General features: G+C 37.4%; 1 pseudogene; it reads right to left on the bottom strand.

Moving 5' to 3' along the window:
* Positions 1-22,384, bottom strand: part of LOC137049117 (scavenger receptor cysteine-rich type 1 protein M160-like) — a 107,022-nt pseudogene that overhangs the window by 69,220 nt on the left and 15,418 nt on the right.

Here is a 22,384-nt window from a genome sequence, read left to right as displayed (position 1 = left end):
TTTAATCAATTAAAAAACACCTTTTTTGATATCAGAGATCTGTCCACTGGGGATGACGTCATCATAGCTCTCAGGTGTGTCTTCTACAAATTCACACATTCATTAAAAAACACACATTAATCACGATCAAAACAAATTAAAAAAAAATCCTTTAATATACTGAAATAACTTTAATATACTAAAAAAACTATTTCATATCCTATTCCAGAATAACAGAGCGACACCTGTCTCCCGATCTGGTTTCAGTCCATCAGTGATGACATCATCATAGTATCCCGGTGAGATGTCCTTCATCATCTCTTCTGCATCAACAAACAATATGTCTGAATACTAAATTATGTTCTTTTTGCAGGTCATGAGACCATTAATCTAGAACCGCCAGGGGTCGCTGTATACCTAAAACCGCCAGCGGGTAAAAAGGACCCATGCACATGATTAATGTTTTGATGGTTAATAAATGTATTATGTTACTGTATTATTATGCCACAGTCTTCACAAAGTAATGTCCGGAGTCATGAAACAGAAGACTATACTGATCACTTTTTGGTGACTATATAGGCTAAACCAGCCTGCAATGACAACAATAAACAGAAGGAAAAATAAATAAATACATATTTGAGTGGTGTAATATTATAATAAACTGTCATTAATCACTTACCCTGACTACCTTATTCCACCTCTGTTCACGTATTAAGATAACTCATGTTATTTAAATTACTAAAAAATTCTAAATAGACAATAAAGAGCAATACAAATTCTGCAATCCATAGGACGTATGATGGAACGACAAATTCAAGCGTACAGTTTCAACTCATTCATTATTTATTTGTTTAGTTTTATCATATAAGATAGGGATTTTTTTCAGGAAACTGAGAGAACTCAGTAGCAAACAATACACAATACAATTAGCAAAACAAAAATGATTAATTCATTCAAAGTTTGAACATTTATGAGTAGGCACATCTTTATTTGATTGTGTGTTGTGTGACTGCCGTTGCTCAAACACAGCGTGAAAATAAAAATAAAATTATATTGTGGTACATTTGACCTGCTGCCGGTTTTAGGTATAAATGGCCCATTTAAAAAAAAGTGTTTTTATCTAAACACTTTTTAACAACACAGGTTATTTTAGTAAAAGTCAATGACTGAGAGATGTACATCATTAAAAAAAAAAAAAATTGTACATTTGAAAAACAGCCCTGGGTAAATGTTACCCCGTTGCGGTTCTAGTGTTAAGTTATTAATTATCGGATCATGAATCATGTGATCGATTAAAAAGGTCACTGACCTTTCAGGCCATTGCTGTTGGTGACATCATCATAATATACAGTCTTGAACTCTTTTTCTAAAAAGGAGAACAGAATATTAATATAGAGGTAAAGAATATTATTTAAAACGAGTCATTAGTCAAATATTTAATATAATTTGTTAGTTACATTTATTTATTTAGGTTAAATTCAATGAAAATGTGTTTTGAATAGTGGAATAAACATGCGCTTCAGCTCTCTAACCTGAGAGAAGCTCATCAGCATCTTCATACCCAGAATGCAGTTCTTCAGAGACGAGACTCCCTGATAAAGGAGAGCGGAACAGTCAGAAACATGTTCATCTTTGCAAACAGAATTAATCCTCATTTCCTTTGGATCATAAAACTCTTACTTTTTTAAAAACATTAGAAGCAGAAAACTTTTTTAGGCCTATTAGCAAACACACACATGTATCCTCACATGAACCCATTCCTCACTGCCTTCCAGAAATACACACAGGAAGAGACACACACACACACACACACACACACACACACATACACACAAAAACACTGCAAACTGATGAACCGCTCCTTATTCCCCTCTAAATATACACACAGGAAGAGACTCTCTCTCTCTCACACACACACACACACACACACTAACATGCACCTGCAGCTCTGTGGTTTAAAGCAGGAGGTTTAACGGGACTAATAATAGATGAACATCAAGTGTCTGACAGACTCTCTTATTAATTAATCATATTAAATAAGATTCATGGCTCATGTCTCACCCCTCTGAGTGAAGTGATAGTGTCTGCGATGAATCTCCTCATAAACGGCCTCAGTCTTCATACTGTGTCTCCTCTTAGAGAGAGCTGTGAGTGTAGACAGACAAACCTGCTGTCAGTTCACAACACATGACTGATCACACACTGAATAAGACACAATATGACAGTCTCTGGATCTCTCCTACCTCTCCTCATCACTCTGTTCTGCTGAATCAGTATAAGCAGTGGCACTAAGAGCAGTAAGAGCACAACTCCCAGTACAATCACAGGCACGGAGAGAGACGCTGGAGGAGTTTGTGGAGGAGTGACTGATGTTGAGCTGAAGCGCACTGTCTGAGAAACTGGAGGAGAAGCTGATGTTGTTGTGGCAGGAGTAGAGGACACTGACAAATCTGGAAAAACAGACACTTATTTATATTATTAATATGAATACACAAATGGTATTAGAAATGACTAATATCAGTCAGTGTGTTGCTGTGACCTGCACAGGTGAGTCCAGCGTGCTCTTTGTGGGAGCAGTCAGTGTGGTTCTTCAGGGAGAGAGGACAGTCCCACAGGTGAATCTCATTCCCTCTGCACTCGACTCTGTTCAGCCACACAACACCTTCACCAGCACCAAAGGCTGAATTCCCATCAGCCCTCAGTGCTGCTCCACAACCCAGCTGCCTGCAGACCACCTGAGCATCGCTGATGTCCCACAGATCATCACAGACTGAGCCCCACACAGCGTTATGATACACCTCCAGCCTCCCAGAGCACCGGCCCGCCCCTCCACTCAGTCTGAGAGGAACATGCTCTAAATCACACACATCAACCATCACTGACCAGCTTCAGCACAACATTTACAATACATAATGCATTTTATAACTATTTAAAGTTGTGATGAATTATGTGGATTCAGTGTTCAAGTGCTACAGATATTAATATTAAAGATAAAGAAAATACAGCCTATATAACAATCTTACTTGAGCACTGTCTCTGGAGAGGAGATGGTGAGGTAGAACATGTCAGACGACTCTGAGGAGATTCACGAGTCTGCTCCTCTGAGATTAAAATGTTAAAATGTCATTCAATACTTAATAGAAAAAAATTATTTAAAAAAATCTTATTTACAATTTTTTTTTTTTTTTACAATTGGTTAAGCACAATTTTAAAACCTAAGGTTAAGGGGGGGGGGGGGGGGGTGAAACACTCAGTTTCAGTGGACTATAGAGTAGTATTGCATCCTTCATATCTCCAAAAAGTCTTTAGTTTTATTATATTTATAAAAGAAATATAGGCTGTACCGAGTCTTTCCGGAAAAAAAACGAGCGCCAGGAGGCGTATTGTGTGGGCGGAGCTAAAGAATGACGAGTGCGAACAAAGCGGTGACGTCCTCAAGCGTGGAGAAACCCATCGCTATCTCAGCTAATACAGATAATGATCCAGAATCAAATCTGAGGCAGAAATAAATTGAACAGGAGAAACGGCAACTTCAGGACGTCCGTCTCTGTGGTATGTACTGTATTTAGGGGCCTGTCAACATTTCTGTGTCTTTACGCGCAGTTTATGAGGACATGATTCGGTTTATGGACTATTGTATGCAACTAGACCCTTAGAAGTAGCAAGCAAAACGGTTTTGCACGTCAGAGTCAGACTACTGTAACGTTATACAGAACAGCAATGGAGTAACCGTTAGAGCATTTGAATGACGAAGCACGCGATCGTGTCGTTTACTGATGTTTACTCACGTGACGAGCCAATAGCAGAGACATTTGAAGCCGTTTTACTCACCGGCTGCTTCCAAAGCAGGACTGAACCTTTATCGCTGGGACCGCTCCGTCAAAAACACACTTCTTTGGTATGATTTGTTGAAGTTCTGTGACAACAGTGGCGTGGAAATCCACTTTGAGACGTGACTGAAGCGATGCTTTGAAGCTTCCCGTAATTTCTGCGTTTAAATCGATTCAAATGTAGCGCTGCCTTCCCGGAATGCTGTGCTGAAGTGTTGAAGTCGCTCGACGTCACCCGTAGGAATAAAGTGGAGTGCGGCGCCTGGATCGACTGGATCTGCACCTGAGAGACTGTTTACGGCGTGCATTTCCTCTCTCTCCCTCTAGTCACGCGCGCGCGCACCCTACCGGGAGAAGAGCCCATACGGCCCATACAAGGACCTTCCGTTCTATTAACGTCAAGTGGACCCATACTCGAAAAAAACTCTCCGAAACTTGTGAGAAACCGGAAGGAGTATTTTTAACACAGAAATACTCCATCAAACGTCCAACATTAGATTTTGAAACTTTGTCTATGTTTAGGATGGGAATCCAAGTCTTTAACAGTGTAAAAAGCTCAGTATGCATGAAACAGCATTTCACCCCCCCTTTAATTTAGTCAAAACACCACACATAATTCACACATCCGCACACACAAGTAGCAGAACACCTCGGTTATTTTGCAAAACTTAACACTTCATTCAAAACTTATAATTGTAATGTAACAAAACCCAATTTTGACACCGTATGGCACACACTTAGTTCATACAATCTGATACTGTTTGATTGATTTACATTCTTCTGTGCTCAATCTTAAACACTTGTATCATTTCTACTTTTCTAATGAGATTGTATGGGTTTGATTTTTTTTCTCCAGCATTTTAAAAAACAGAATTCTTAAAAAAATATAGTATTTGAACAAAAACCTTTGTAGAGACAAAAATAAAGCTAAAAGGATCTACAAATCTGCATCTGGCCGTAGCACTTCATCCACATCGCAGGCAATGTCCTCTCTCGCAAAACAGTAATGGAAGAATCTTCTTGAATGGCGACTCTATCCTTGCACTGACCCTGCATCAGTTAGGTCACAGGCCGCCTACATGGTTTGAATGAGGGATATTCTTACATAGGGCTGGAGATCGTAAACCTTCCACCGCAATGCCACAAACAAATCTCCCCAACGAAGAGTATGGCAGAAGGTATGGAGTGAAAATTGTGGATGCTTTTAGACCAGAGCAGAACAGTGGAAAGATATATTGTCCCAGATGAGAATGTATCCCATCTGCATCCATTTGGTCTTCTGCTATGACAATGTTGTCAGTCTAAAAATGAGAGTATGTGGGCCGTGTTGTAAGGACCTAAGTTCCTACGAACCCCACTGATTGCAGCGCACAATATAAAAAACATCTCTGTGGCCACTTATGTATCTCCCTCTTCCTTTAACATTGTCTTCCATTTTTGTTGAAGACAGGTAAACTCACCTGTTGTCTTTTAATAGTGCTTACACTTGATTGTTGAGTTTACAGTTAAGTGTCACATACCTGACGGATGTGTTTGATCAATTGATTCATAGATATGGTATATATTTTGGTAAGCATTGCCCTTGTATGTCTGTTCAAACCCGGGTCCGCCAGCATGAGAGTTGGACGCTCTAATAAGGAGGCTAAAGGCTGCGACCCTGTGACCCGGATGGCAGTGAGTGTAACAGAGGCCAGCTCGTAGTTGCTGTGCGAGTAAACCTCAGTCATCTGACCTTAAGAGACGCTCTATGACTGACACTAGATGCTGAAGCCTTTAGCCTCCTTGTCAGAGTGTCCGACTCTCATGCCGGCCTCTGTTACACTTGGAAATGGCAAATACGTGACATCATGTTAGATTTCTGTCTAATGTAGAGAATTGTGTTTAGTGTTTTGTTAAATGTGTGTGGCTGAAAATGTGCTTACCGGTATAGTTGTGCAGACCTGGGCTGAGGTTTTGCTCCTTGAGTGTCAGATTTTACTAACTGTGTGTTCATTTTAATTTTAGTGTATATGCAATCGTAAAAGACTGTAAACAAACATGTCCACTCGAAATCATCTTAAATCAGTGAAATATCATCTTACCTGAGCAGGTGATCTTGGCCACTTCATTATCACAGTCATTCTGTCCCCAGGGTGAAGATGGACACTGCCATAGAGTGGAATCATGACGTCGACAATTAAGTTCATCAAGCCAATTATGAGACTTCAGTCCGTCTGAATATCTGGGTTCACTGCCAGATCTTCCACAGTTCAGCTCCTGACAGATCAGACTCGCTGTGTCTCTGTCCATCTTATTGTAACACACATTACCCCAGGATCCATTGTAGAAAACCTCCAGATTCCCTTCACAGCCTTCAGTTAACCTGATCTCTTTAAACTCTAGATAGAGAAGGATGAGAATCAATACATTTGAAACAATTAACTTTTTAATGTCTTATCAGTCTCTTTCTGTACACGCAGTGGAATAATTGATCTCAGCTTAACACTTAAAAAAAAATGTGGAAACATATTTCATTTATTAGTGTATACATTTATAAAATACTAATACTGCTCAATAATGTTTCTTAATCCAGTTTCTATTGTTTTATATCTCAGAGTTAGCAATAAGCTGTAATCATTCACTAAAAAGAACCAAATCATTAGAGTCAGTTCAGGAATCAGACTCTGAGTTTAGCGCTGTAGATTCAGATGTGTTGTGTTGTTGTGTAAGCAGTTTAGAAAACTCTGTCAGAGTATTTTAGTATTCTGTCTGCAATGGGAAAATGCACTTGTATTAACGGTTTATGTATTTAAAAAAATTATTATTGACATGTATAAGTGCATCTGATATCATCAGTCACATACATAGCTTGAAAGATTGAAAATGTTTAAAATATTGTCATGTTATTTAACTTCTTATGGTTTACCTGAGCACACGACTCCTACATCCTCCTTGTGTTGACAGTCATGTTTTCCCCAGCCTGGAGAAGAGCAGTTCCACAGGGACGTCTCATTCCCCTCACACTCCACCTCATCCAGCCATATGGGTCCAGAACCAGGACCAAACCAGGCCGGTACCTGCTGGTTACTGAGGGCCACTCCACACTGCAGCTGTCTGCACACCACATGGGCATCTTTAATATCCCAGGAGTCATCACACACTGTCCCCCATGAGCCGCTGTGAAAAACCTCCAGCCTCCCTGCACAGTCTCCCCCAGAACCCACCAGCCTGATGGACCCGTGACCTGATATTCAGAGAGAGAAAAACACATTATTGATCACTAACAACTGAAGAATCTGCCCAGATGTTGCTCTTCTCACCAAGGCAGGAGATTGACAGCTGTTGTGTGGAGCTGCAGTTGAGAGTTTGTGGAGAGCTGCAGTTCCCCAGATGAGCTTCACTCCCAGAGCACTGGAAGCCCGTCACACACTCATAACTGAGTTCAGGACTGGATGAAGAGGAGCCGGAGAAGTTCAGCACAGAGCCACAGCCCAGCTGTCTGCAGACCACAGAGGATTCAGTGAGACTCCAGGAGTCCAGCAGAACTCTCCTCCAGACCTGATGGATGGAAACTTCCACCTCCCCCTCACACTGTCTCTCTCCAGACAACCGCACCAGACCGTCATGAACAGCCAGAGAGGAATCTAAATGAAAGATGTGGCATTTTATTAAAATATTGCAATTTTGAGAATATGCTTTACATTAATATTGCATTCTACATGAAAATAAAGTCAAAAATAAATGAAGGGACTCACTAGAGCAGATGACTCCAACATCTCGTCTATGAGAACATTCAGCTCGACTCCATGAAGAGATGGAACATTCTGAGAGTTTTGTTTCATTCCCGTCACAATCAAACACATCAGCCCAGATTTCACCACTTCCCTCTCCAAACCAGTCTGATCCCACAACAGACACAGCAATCCCACAATCCAGCTGTCTACAGAGGACACTGGCAGCTCTCATATCCCAGCATGCATCACACACTGTGCCCCATTTTCCGAAGTACTGACGCTCAACTCGACCAGAACAGATGTCAGGACCATTGACCAGTCTGAGGTCAGTGTAACCTGGGAAAAGAACAGAGTTTAATTAAACAGTACAAAACATGCAAAAGAAATTGAAAACTGAAAACTACAGTTCCATTACCAGAACACAAAAGTCTAATGTCATTCTCATGGGTACAATTGTATATGAGAGAAGATGATGTTGGACAGAGAGATATATAAGACTCATTTCCACTGCACTGAATCTCTTGTGTCCACATCTGAGCGTCTCCTTTGCCAAAAGCAGCTTCTCCCAGCACCTGTACAGGAGCTCCACAGTCCAGCTCTCTACACACAACCTCTGCATCCTGCTGGTCAAAGGCAGCAGCACACACTGACACCCATGACCGATCACGAGGCACTTCTACTCTGCCAGAACAGCGAGAACCTCCAACCAGCCTGACTCCTTGAATTAAAAAGGTACAATTTTATGTTTAAATGATTTGATTTGATATTTTAGTCAAAGATAATTTGTAACTGCACTTTTTTTAAATGCAAACTAATAAGATTTACATCCTAAAAATATGCATGGGAAAAAGTTAATATAATAAATATAAGGTAATAATAATAACATGCATTTTAAATAGATACATTTATTAGGGGAAGAAATAACTATTAACCAGACAGAAAACCCATCCAACCCCACCAACAAACTCAAGCAGAAAAGGTACAATTTGAATGATATTTGCTTAATTATTTTGTCCTAATACTTTATTAAACTGAACAGTTTATTAGTTAATAATTTCTGACCAGTTACATTTTGTCAATTGTGCACATAAGAATAAATACATTTTTCACCTTAGGTCCCTGTAAAGGCAATTCTGAGATTTGTTTCTAAGTACATCATAAATGTATTGCTGAAACACGTTACAAAGAATGTGAACTGTGTAGTACTGAATTGTGAAGTGAGACCATTAAACAATTGTGTTGAGGATTTTTTTGCGGGGCTAAAATGGTGGCTCATGACACCCTGGAGTCACTGGCCCCTCCCCTAACTGTGCTGGGTTCCACTCCACTATTAGGCACTTGCAAACTTCCCTAAGGACTTTCCCTCGGGGGAATCCCCGCCGCCATTTTAAAGTGTGTTCCACTTTGTGAAGTGGATAAGGGAAGTTTAAATGGACAGTCCCTTGCTCCCTCGATTTTGACTGAGGGAGGAAGTCTACTTCATATGCACACTTCAGGCAGCTTCATATACCACAATGCAACGCGATTGTGACGTCATCGCATATCACATTTAATTTACCCCACCACAAACAACTCTATGATATTTTAAATATTTTTAAAAACATTTAAAACAACCCAAACACACCTATATACATATAGAATGTTGCATTAAACAATTTCGTAAATGAAAAAATAAATAAATAAATAAACTCCATAGTGGATTCCAAGTGATCAAGTGCGTTCCAGGTTAGTCCATTGCAAAGTTTCCTCCAGTACTGGGCACTCATTGGGAAACCTCCTGAGGTGAAGAACAATGTCACACCGCGCCCAGTGATCGTCAGGTTTCTCTCACGGACGGCGAGAGACTTGGTTTGGAGAAATGCTAAAGCAAATGAATATCTACAAAGAAAGCATCTTTGTTTCAAAGAGGATCTGACTGCTACAGACAAAGAAGCACGCACTAAGTTATGGCCACTTGTAGAAAAGGCACGCAAATAGGGAAAGAGAGCATACTTTGTAGGTAACAAGGCTTACATAGATAAGAAAGAGGTTAGAGTTACATAAAGTTTCATTAACTGAAATGTAGATTGCTTGGAGCAAGCAAAGTTTTCTTTCTCTTTTGAGTAAGCTGCATTGGTTTGTATACCAGGTTGTAATTGTTAGGTATACCTATACAATGCATTACATTTAAAAGGTATTTGCTAAACCATATTTTGTGTTCAGAAGCAACTGTAAATATACAATCTGTATTTATAGATTGTTAAATTTCTATTGTATATTGCAAAAATCATATAGAAGATAATATTGAAGCAACAAACAGTACTTCAAAGACCCTAATAATTCATAATAAAAAAAAGAGTGTAAATTTGGATGTCTATTTCTGTTTTTTCGATTAATGCCAGAGGTTTACGTGATCTTTTGAAAAGGAAATCTTTATTTTTATATTGTAAAGGAAAGGGTGTTGATTTTTATTTTGTGCAAGAAACACATGCTTGTAAAGAAGATGAAAAGTTCTGGAAAAGTCAATGGGGAAATGACATATGGTTCTCTCATTTCAGCACTAGATCTGCAGGGGTCGCTATACTAAAAGGAAATTTTAAGGGTCAGGTACTCAGCCACGAAATTGATAGTTTGGGAAGGTTGGTAATTGTACATGTCAGCATTGATCAAACTCATTACACTCTTGTGAATTCATATGCCACCAATAATAAACAACTTAATGAGACATTTTTCACAAATATTGAAATTAAATTGAAGCAAATTAAAACTAAATTTCCCTTGGCAAAAATAGTATGGGGAGGTGATTTCAATAGTGTGTTTGACGAGGATCTGGATCGATGGCCATCAAGAAGTAATGAAACTCGTTGTGAAATCAGAAATGTATGTACTCGTGTAGGTTTAGTTGACATCTGGCGACTCAAAAATCCAGATAAAAGAATATATACATGGAGCAACAAAGATTATTCCAAACAATCACGCATTGATTTTTTCCTAATATCAGATGAACTGGAACAGTGTGTCCAGATTGTTTCTATTGAGCCGTCAGTTTTAACTGACCATAAAGGTATATCAATCTCAATTAATATACATGGTCCAACTGATTTTCAGTTTAAAAGGGGTTATTGGAAATTGAATAAAAAGTTATTAGATAATGATAAGTTTAAAATGATGGTGTCAAAGTTAATTGACAAGCACTGGTTTCAGGCTAAAATAACACATTGTTATGGTGAACATTGGGAAATAATGAAGTACAAAATTAGGAATCTAGCCATTTCAATGGGGAAATCGATTGCTTCAGTTAAAAGACAAAATGAATATAGTGTTATTGAAGAAATAATGCGCCTGTCCAGTAAAGGTAATTTGAATACACAGGAATTAATGGATTTATCATTGTTACAAGTACAGCTGGATACAATTTATCAAGAAAAAGCAGAAGGTGCATTCATTAGATCAAGATATAAATGGTTGGAACAGGGGGGAAAAAATACTAAGTATTTTTTTAATTTGGAGAAAAGAAATGGTGAACTGACCTCCATTAGTAAATTGTTAATTAATAATACATTGAGGATGATAAAAAGATATCACAGTTTGTTACTTATTTTTACAAAGACCTATACACTTCCAATTGTATATCTTCTGATCTGAACAACTTCTTAGACAATGTTTTAGATAAGGCCAAAATTATTGAAGAAGATTTTAAATTGTTTTGTGATGATGATTTGAAATTGGAGGAAGTTAAAGAATGTATTGGCAACCTTAAAGATAATCGTTCTCCAGGTAATGATGGACTTGTTAGTGAATTTTATAAAATGTTTCGGGATAAGTTGGCTCCATTTTTGCTAGCAGTATTTATAGAATCTATTGAAAAAGGGGAACTGCCCTCTTCTCTAAGACAAGGTGTTATTACATTAATCCCAAAGCCAAACAAAAATATTTTTCATTTAGAGAATTGGAGACCCATTAGTCTATTAAATAATGATGACAAATGATTTGCTTTAATCTTTGCCAAAAGACTAAAAAAAGGATTAGAAAATATTATAGATGAGGAACAGACTGGATTTATTCAAGGAAGGCACATTAGTAATAATATTAGATTGATACTAGATATGGTAGACTACAATGAATATGTTTTAGAGGATAGTTTTATTTTATTTATTGATTTTCACAAGGCATTTGACACCATTGAACACACCTTTTTATTTAAAGCAATTGAATTTTTTGGGTTTGGTATTTATTTTCAAAACGCTATTAAAACCTTATACAAAGGATGTACAAGTTCAGTAAAATTAGCAAGGGGGACTTCTGGCAGATTTGAAATAGGTAGAGGGATTAGACAGGGATGTCCGATCTCCCCCTTTTTGTTTTTATTAGCAACACAAATAATGGCCCTTCACATTAAAACTGGAAATTTTCAGGGAATTACAGCATTAGGAAAAACATTTAAGTTGTGTCAGTTTGCAGATGACACTGCCTTATTTTTGAAAGATAGGAATGAAATTATTAAAGCAGTGAAATGTATAAAAGAGTTCTCCAATGTATCAGGGCTAAGAATGAATATAAATAAATCAGTTCTGTTTCCTCTCAAAGAATGTGGTTTAACTAACTTCTGTAATATTCCAATTGCAAATCAAGTAACATATCTGGGAGTTGTTATATGTAAAGATGAATATCTGCGTAATAATTTAAACTTCAATCCAATTATTAACAAAAATCAATAAGAGGTTTAATATGTGGTTACAAAGGGATTTGTCAATTCAGGGGCGAGTACTTTTGTCAAAAGCGGAAGGAATCTCCAGATCAGTTTATATTTCGTTATCATTGGATATCCCCCCAAAAGTGACCAAACAATTGGATAAAATGCTTTTTGATTTTATTTGGAGAAACAAGCCACATTATCTTAGAAAAGACATTTTATGCAATTCTAAAGATCATGGTGGTTTAGAGGTGTTGAGTTATGATACCTTAAACAATACATTTAAAATAAATTGGCTTATTCAATATTTAAAAAATAAAGACAGTATTTGGAATTCCTTTCCTAACTACCTATTCAAGCAATTAGGCGACCTCTCATTTTTATTGAAGTGCAATTATTCAATTGACAAAATACCAATTAAGCTTGCAAAATTTCATAAACAAGCTCTCATGGCGTGGACACGGCCTACAAACATAACTTTTCACCTAGGAGATACTATATTTGGAACAACAAAGACATCCTATACAAAAATAAATCTCTCTTTTTTGAATATTGGGTCAAGAACAATATTATTTTAGTTAGTCAGCTTTTAAATAATGATGGTATTTTATTAACATATAAGGAATTTTTAAATAAATTTAAAATACCAATCAGACCCAAAGAATTTGCTGTTATAATGGATGCAATCCCCAGAAAAGTTTTGATCCTTCTGAGGAATACATCACAGGAAGAAGATCTAAATTTTAAAGATATCAAGGATAAAATATTTATTGGTAATAAAAATATTTTACAAGGTAGAGTCTCAAATAATTATATTAGAAACATACTTAAAGGGATCCCCTGGTGTTGAGACTTGTATGGCTTAATATAACATAAATGATGTCTCTTACTGAATTATGTAGTAGAAAACCCATGAAAGATCTACGTTATTTAAAAAATCGATTTTATATTTGGACCATTTTGTTTGAGTTCTAGGTTGATGACGTAGAATGGTTGAACTCCTCAATCAGCTGACATTACCCGTAGCTATTTTTACCACAACGCAACTCGAAAATTGTTTCAGAGTTAAACAAAACCAATGAATTCCTTTGTAATTGTACTTAAAACACACTCAAACATATGCACACAAACTCACCTAGGCCTACACAAGTCACAAACAGATCGGCGGGCGGGCACACACACCTGACAGACGCTGTCTCAATCGAGATGTTGGGCTGCTCAGTCTCCACGACAGGGGCTGAATCCGAAATCGACCCCCTATACCCTGAAATAGGGCATTATTTGAAGGGACGGCCATTTGTAGTGTTGTCAGACACCATAGGGACATGTTCGAGTGCAGTCATTCAGTCTCACGTTGCACTGCAATAACGAGTGTACAGCCGATTTACACACAACGGCTGTCCGACTTCACGCACTCGATCGTCTTCATTCACTCCTTCAAGTTGTATTAGTGAACAAAAGTAGCGAATGTTATTTGTGTCAAAAGTGAAAGTTTAAAGATTGAGGTTAATTCACTGAGCTTGTGCTTAAACTTTAATGCACAAACCAATCCCATGCATCATGCATCACCAAAACATCCTGCCTCTGTTACTCTATCCCATCATCCTACCTAGATATTTCCCTCTGCTGGTTACATTAGGCATTACAGTTAATCTACTGCATATCAACAGTCTATCTATGATATCAACACAGGGAATGTGATGTATGCGCGCACGCAGTGCGTGTGTGTGTGTGTGTGTGTGTGTTCGCGCTGATCTGTTGGGGTGTGTGTGAGTCTGTGTGAGAGAGAGAGTTTGTGTGCACATATATGTTTGGGTGCGTGAAGTCGGACAGCTGTTGTGTGTAAATCGGCTGTACACTCGTTATTGCGGTGCAACGTGAGACTGAATGACTGCACTTGAACATGTCCACTATGATGTCGGACAACACTACAAATGGCCGTCCCTTCAAATAATGCCCTATTTCAGGGTATAGGGGGTCGATTTCGGATTCAGCCCCTGTCGTGGAGACTGAGCAGCCCAACATCTCGATTGAGACAGCGTCTGTCAGAAGTGTGTGCCCGGCCGCCGATCTGTTTGTGACTTGTGTACACTCTAAAAAATTATTCAGTGGCTTAGTAAATATCACAGTAATAATTAACTTTATTAACTTAATAAAATCTCTCAATATCATTTACTTGATGGTTTTAGTTAAACATACCAAAATAATTGACTAAAAATCCAACAGTTAATTTTGTCTAAAATTTAAAGTTATATTTAAGTTTTTTTCACTAAAATAATTTAGTATTCAAATAACCAATTATTTATTTTAAATATACTTAATACATTTGTGAAATTTATTTCAAAATATTTGAGAATGGAGAATTAAACCGATCTGTTTCAAGAACCACAAATATTACTTAATTAAAATCAAGATTATTAATATTTAACACACACTGAAGAAATTGAGTAAGTTTACTCGATTAAAACAATGCGCCCCTCCCCCACCCTCTGACGTGAGGACAGCTCGATGCAGTGTTGCCAAGTCCGCGGTTTTCCCGCGGAATTGGGCTACTTTTAACCACTTGCCGTGGGTTGATTTTTTATTCCGCGGGTTAAAGGTTTAACATATTGCATCAGTTATATTTAGCTGAAATGGTTGTGTTGAAATAAATATTTTACTTTAGCCAATTCATATTCCACCAATGATAACAAGGATTCTAGGATGATGACATAAGCAATATCGTATCAGCATAACTGTGCTGATAAGCGCACACTTTGTGAGGTACAGTGGCGCTGCTGGGCTTGTTCGCTAATGTGTGTGTGTGTGTGTGTGTGTGTGTGTGCTGCGGCGCGCGCACCGGCTGTTTTCGTTTCCATGGTAACCGAATGCGTGCTCTCCAGGCAGGGTTGTTGCTGGTAAATAATAATTTAAAAAATAAATGTCATACACAGAAGAATTTTCTGTAAATTAACATTTATTGAGGAATATCTTGCAATGTTTATTTTACATTATTTTTAATTAAGTCTATTAATTAAAATAGACTGTTTATAATTACTTATACAATTATCTTTTAGTATAAATGGTGTGTAGTGCATAACACTACCATAAAATGGGTATTGGAGTGTTATATTTAGATTTTTTTGGTATTGGGCTAGTTGGATTGGCCATTGGGCTACTTTTGGGCTATTTTTGATTGGCCATTGGGCTGGTTTTGTTGCGAAAACCTGGCAACCCTGGCTCGATGGTTGAGTGAGGGCGGATATTTGAATTCTCCTCAGTTACCCGAGCAGTTTCTTCTTCTCAGCGTAGCAGAATTGGGGCATTTCCTCTGTGAAATTCAGGTTTGTATGTTTTGTTTTATCTATATAATCATTACTGTGCTAAAAGGCATTTTATTTAATTCAAAACAACATCTAGGGACGCAGTGTGAGTCACCTTAAGTTAACGTGTGGCATTGGTCTTTGAAACGCCTGCTGTGTGGCTCAAAACACACAACTTTATTCGTAAAGATAATGAATATAATGAATTTGGATGATAAAATCTTATTAAAACTGGGCACTGTTTGTTTATTGTCAGGTTATGGAGTCTGGCGCCTCGCAGCATCTTTCAGCTACGAATGAAACGCAGGCGGTCTCGAGTTCAAAGTCACCCGCAGACCGCTAACGTTAGTCCATCTCAGGCTCGAGAAACAGCGCTGATACGGTGGAAATGGGATAACAGACCGGTTGATTACACTTGAATTACTTTTAAATGTTTAATTTTTACTTCTAAAATGTTTGTTACATAAGTTTAAATGTTGTAAAATAACTGTTATTCTTTACATGTCAAAACAGTAATATATGCTGTATAACGTTATTGCTGTAACATTACTCGTCGACAATAAAGGCCATGTCATGTATAAGTGTGTTTGTGTGGACTGTGGAGTATTTTACAAAGGTTTAGAGGAAATTAAAGTTATACTATACAAGTTAGTAATACTCATAAATAAAAACACTTCATATTAGTCATAAATATTGTTTTTTAAATGCTTTTTACCCAATTTTTTCTACTCAATTGAATTTGTTAATGTAACAAATGCAGTTACTCAGATCTACTTAATTTTTTTACTTACATTTACTCAGATCATATGGTGTCTATAATTGATTTCACTGCTTTAAAATTTACTCAATTTTTTTAGTGTAAAAATGTTTCACCAAAAAAATTGAGTAAATCATAGTATTAGTTTTTAGAGTGTAGGTGAGTTTGTGTGCACATGTATGTTTGAGTGTGTTTTAAGTACAATTACAAAGCAATTCATTGGTTTTGTTTAACTCTGAAACAATTTTCGAGTTGCGTTGTGGTAAAAATAGCTACGGGTAACGCCAGCTGATGGAGAAGTTCAACCATTCTACGTCATCAACCTAGAACGCAAACAAAATGGCGCCGCCCATGGTCCAAATATAAAATCGATTTTTAAAATAACGTAGATCTTTCATGGGTTTTCTACTACATAATTCAGTAAGAGACATCATTTATGTTATATTAAGCCATACAAGTCTCAACACCAGGGGATCCCTTTAATAATATTGTTTATCCTCCGGCTAGATTTTTCTGGTTTTCTGTATTCGGAGATGTGAATTGGCGTAAAGCTTGGCGAACAGTAGATAAATTCTGTATTAATAATAAAGTAAAAGAAGTGTCTTTTAAAATAATGCATAGAATATATCCAGTAAAACATGTGCTGGAACGCTTTAAATTAGATATTGATTACTCTTGTAATTTCTGTAATGGTGAAAAGGAAACAATTTTTCATTTATTTTTCCATTGCATATATACAAAAATATTTTGGATTGATGTGGAGCGTTTAATAAAAAAAAATTGAATGTTAATTTGCAGCTGAGTGGATTTGACATATTAATATACATAAATGATTATGGGATTGAGAAAGATAAGGCATACTTCATACAATTATTAATATTAATGGGAACATTTCACATTCATAAAATGAAATGGTCAGACTCCAAACCTAACTTTTCTTGTTTTAAAAATGAATTCAAGCTTTATTGTTCGATTTTGTGTAATTGCACAAGTAAAAAGGCAATCAGAACTCATAACTTGGCAAGCAGGTATGACATTGTATAAAATAGCACCCTTGTCCTTTTGTTTATTATAATTTTGTTCTTGTCCTCTGGCACTGTTTTTTATTTTTTATATTTACTTTACTTTATCACTCTGTAATTTTGATTTGAATGTATATGTCTTATTGTATTGTTCTGGTTATGGCATTAATAAAAATAAAAAAAAAGTTTGCGAGTGAAGGGCATGATAAAAACGAACCAGAACGCAACACTGTTGATGATGCACTGCAGCCACTGAGCCTGGCCCCTCCCCTAACACGATCATATCTGTCGATGATGCACTGCAGCCCCTACCCTAACACTATTATAACTAGAGCACATTCGCATCAGTTCGCCCGCTCAATCAAAAACTAGTAAAAAAAAAAAATGTTTATTTATCCTGGAATTCTGTGGTAGAAAGATTAGTAAATATTAAATGAGCTTAGATAAGCTTACCAGAGCAGATGACTCCAGCATCTTCAGAATGTTTAGCTTTTATCCCCCATCCAAAATATCTACAGTTCATCAATGCAGACTCTGATCCAGTACACTGTACAATAGAAATCCAGATTTTTCCTGATCCTTCACCAAAGTGAGCATTCTTTGGTGCACGAAAAGCCTTTCCACATCCCAGCTCTCTACACACCACTTCAGCATCAGACATATCCCAGCCAAAATCACGCACTGTTCCCCACTGACCACCATGAAGAACCTCCACTCTACCAGCACAGGAACTGGGACCACCAACTATTCTCACTGTTTCTAAAGATAAAAATGACAGAGAAAGAGAGAAAAATAATTGTTGTACAATTTTACTCAATGATTTTATATCCATACTTGTATAGTTCATATGTCGTTCACCTACCAGCACATACAACGCTCACATCATTGTCACGGGAACAATTGTATAAAGATGATGTTGGACAGAGAGCAAACTGATACTCATTTCCTCTGCACTGAATCTCTTGTGTCCACATCGGAGCGTCTCCTTTGCCAAAAGCAGCTTCTCCCAGCACCTGTACAGGAGCTCCACAGTCCAGCTCTCTACACACAACCTCTGCATCCTGCTGGTCAAAGGCAGCCGCACACACTGTGTGCCATGTGTTCTCATGAGGCACCTCTAGTCTCCCAGAGCACAGAAAACCTCCAACCAGCCTGATGCCTGAAATGATCATGACAAACCATTTAAAATATCAAAACATTTTAAAAAAAAATTAAATAAAAAAATGTCTGAATGTTTTGTAAGTCAGATATTTTTTTGCAAGGAAAAATACAATTTTGCTACAAGTAAAAAGCTGTTTACTCTTTCTCTTGCTCTCGCCATTGTGACATTTACCTCACTAGGTGTTTGTCTGTGACCTCGCCTACCTCATTGTCTTTGGACTGTATTCATTTCTACCTCCACTCTCTAGTGTTGCATTTTGGACCTGCTCTGCCATTCGCTCTGAGAATCCTTTCTCCAATGCCCCCTGGCTGGCATCATCCTTGTTTCCCCCTTCTGACCATGGCACTTGTCCTTTCTGTGATCCTGATTTTGTTTCCTCTTGTCATTTAATAAACTGTAATTCCCGGAACTGGTTCCTCGTCTTTTACCACCCTGACTGTATCGTGTATATACAGTAGTAATTTCAGATATATTTAATTTAGCAATAAATATGGTAAGCACAGAGGGTTACACATTTGAGAGTGTATTAATACATTCAAAATACATTTAATAAAATACAATTTTATTATATTTAATTTATATGCAGTCAGGAAGAGAGTACAAGTATATGTGTCTAACATAATTCTTAAGCTAATTCTTGAGCTTCATAATTTTTTTAGCTGTGAAGAATCATAAATATTTCTTCTGGTGCCATTGCCATGTGAATAGGGGAGAAGGACCAACGCATTTTAGCATTTTAATCATCAGTACTGTTTGTTAACTATTTAGTTGTAGAAGTGATCATTTAAATTTCAATTTTATCTCCATTTGGCTGATTTTAAAGTATTATGAGATCAGTATTGTGTATCAAACTGAATCGTGACATCTGTGTATTGCTACACTCCTATTGACTTTCTTAACCGTTTAGCCCTGGTTTGGGGTGCGTCAGTTTTAATTTTACATGAATTTATTTTGGTCATTCAAATTCTAGGGTTTATTTTTAACACACAGGTGAAAGTTTTTAACAAAAAAATATATAACAGTAAATATGTATGAAATTTAAACAAGAGTCTGCTGATTTATGTCAAACATGTACTGTCATTAAACATGCATCCCGATCAATCAATTCAAATCATAAACCAACATTTTGACTTAACACTTGGATAAAACACTGTTTAACATTTGTTGGCCTCCACTATTGAACTTTGAACATTAATTTCAAAATACTTTAGTACATACTTATTTTTGATAGAATACATAATGGTACATTTGGTGCTGAAATCTAGAGAGAAAATCTACCTACCTGAACAGATAACGCCAACATCTTCACTATGCTTACAGTTATGTTCACCAATTTTTGATTTTGGGCATTTGAATATTGTGGACTCTGATCCACTACAGAACACATCATCCATCCAGATTTGTCCTGATCCAGGTCCAAAGTGAGCAACACGCATTGTCTTTGAATTATCGCCACAGCCCAGCTCTCTGCACACCACTGCAGTGTTTGATAAACCCCAATAATAATGACACACGGTCCCCCACTCGCCACTATAATAAACCTCCACCCTACCAGCACAGGAATTATGACCTCCCACCAGCCTCACGTTTCCTGCAGACAAGATAAAGAAAGTTGTGTATAAAATGTGTGTATAAAACAATGGACATCAATAGACAATGGGTCAGTGAAAAAGAGGGAAAGAGAAAATGACCACGAGAGAAGGAAATTCACTTTTATATTAATGCAAATATTACACATACACACATTGAACTATGAACTATTATGACCATTTTCATAACATTAAAACAGAGTCAATCACTATAACATTAACTCACATATAAAGATCCTGAGTGTGTACGTACCAGCTGTGGCGAGTCTGAGCACAGAAGACAAAAAAATTAGTTTTAGATAGCTCTCCATCTTCACTGACACACTCTGTTTGATCAACTCACAAGTGAAAGGTTCAGGAGAGACAGAGACAGAAAGCTGCACAACCACCAAACTACAAGCCAATCAAAGTGACTTTTACCTTATTAGACAGAACAGAGGAAATCATCAAAAAGTTTAATTGACAAATCAGAAGACGTATTTAAGATTCTCACCATATTTATAAAAAGCACGTCACCGCTGGTGTACAGTACTCCTCCTCCACCTTATGACACTTAACTGGGGAGAAACATACAAGATAGAGGGTGGCAAAATCACACATACAGGAAACTGATTTCAGGGACAGGAAACATGATTCCAGTTTATTTACAGCATCAAAGCCCAGCATTTGCAGATATTATTCAAACACTGATAACAAACTGCTTCATGTTTCTTACTTTGAATCCATGTTTAGAAATATTAGCTGGATACAAACATAAATCTAATGTGCTGTTGTAAAGATTTAATTCAACTACTAGGCCTATAATATATTCAGAAGGAGCCTATAATGCTTGTCATGATCAGTGCACAGTAGCCTATAGAGTGTCAGAAAAGGGAATTTAAAAAAAAAAAGTAATAATTTAAAAAGACAACAGCCTAAACTATATGACTTAACACAGTTCATCACAGAACTACTAGACCAAGTTTCCAGCTTTTCCAGCCATGTGTTTAATGCTGCAATTTCGATCTATTCCTATGGGTGGCAGTAAAATACTGTGAAAAAAATGTCTATTGAGAAGGCAAACTGGACTACTGTTACTGTATCTACTTCGTTCCCTCACACGAGCCCCAGTTAAAACTGTTGTCTGTGCCAGTACAATTTTAATCAAGTTTACAAAACTTTAACTGCAGTATACTGACCAGAAAAACATTAACCCTAGCCATATTTCAGGAATTATGTCATATAGTCGGTCTGCTGTTTAGAATCACAGCTAGTGTTTCACAAATGAATATTTTGAGTTGGTTCTTCACACTGAACGATTCAAGTGTGCGCACTGATTTAGAGATATTTTATAACACAGAGAACAATTTCAGCGTTCATTGAAGTGGGTCTTTACCTACAATCAGCTAAAACGAAACCTGCAACACATACGGTCCGTTGGCAATCAAGAAACTCTTTATTAAAGGCACAATATGTACGTTGTTTGCCACCAGAGGTCGCATTTTCAAAACAATAACAAAGGCGACGCTTTGAAGGAGAGTGGGATGCCAATTTTCATTCTTGTTTTCACCATCCAGAGATGTATGGAATTCACTAATTATGTGCATGTATGAGGTAATGAATTATTTTTTGTACGTTTCATCACACCATAGTATTGGCAACTGATTGTGCAACACACAGGCTTCTGTTTGTTGCGAAGCTCTCCCCGTCTTGAAAATGCAGATATTGATCAGGGATGATGGAGGCGAGAACCAGCAAACGTTTCAAGCACATTGAGAAAAAAATAAAAAAAACGAAAGTAAAAACGGCAGCCCCTCACAGACAACGCGCACACACGTAAATAAAACATAGAATAAAATAGTCCAGGCCTGGTCCTGTCTTGTCGTTTACTGTCGTCGCTCCTTCTTTTATGCTTCCGAAGCTCCTCTGTGAGAGATTCGAGACCGGTTCAGCACGCAGGAGACGCTCATTATCAATCACACCACCGGCCTTGCACCGTTCTCTCACCGCTCTGCGTGCCGCACTCAGTTTGTCCCTAAGCCTGCTTGCCTCAGTTGATTTACGGAAAAGGTTTTTTTTTTTTTTTTTTTTTTACTCACCAATGAATACGGAAAATCATGATCCATGGTGACTGAACGACACAACAGCGGCGTGCTAGATGCTGTATAACCACCACGTCTGCATTTGTCCACCTATGTTGCAACGGTTTCTACAAGCGGAAACTGAGAATAACTCGGATATTACATCAAAGATAGGTGACAATGACAAGGGATGAGCTATTATTTAAAAGTGGAATTTCTCTGGATTTACAAATTTTTGGGGGTAATGTAAGTAAGTACACAACTGCATGGAATTAAATATCACACTGTTCATATGGTT

Source organism: Pseudorasbora parva, chromosome 20 (genome assembly GCF_024679245.1).
Source record: "Pseudorasbora parva isolate DD20220531a chromosome 20, ASM2467924v1, whole genome shotgun sequence".
In the NCBI taxonomy this organism is placed as follows: Eukaryota; Metazoa; Chordata; class Actinopteri; order Cypriniformes; family Gobionidae; genus Pseudorasbora; species Pseudorasbora parva.
The sequence above is the reverse complement of the archived record's forward strand: the minus strand, read 5'-3'. Positions and strand labels throughout refer to the sequence as shown.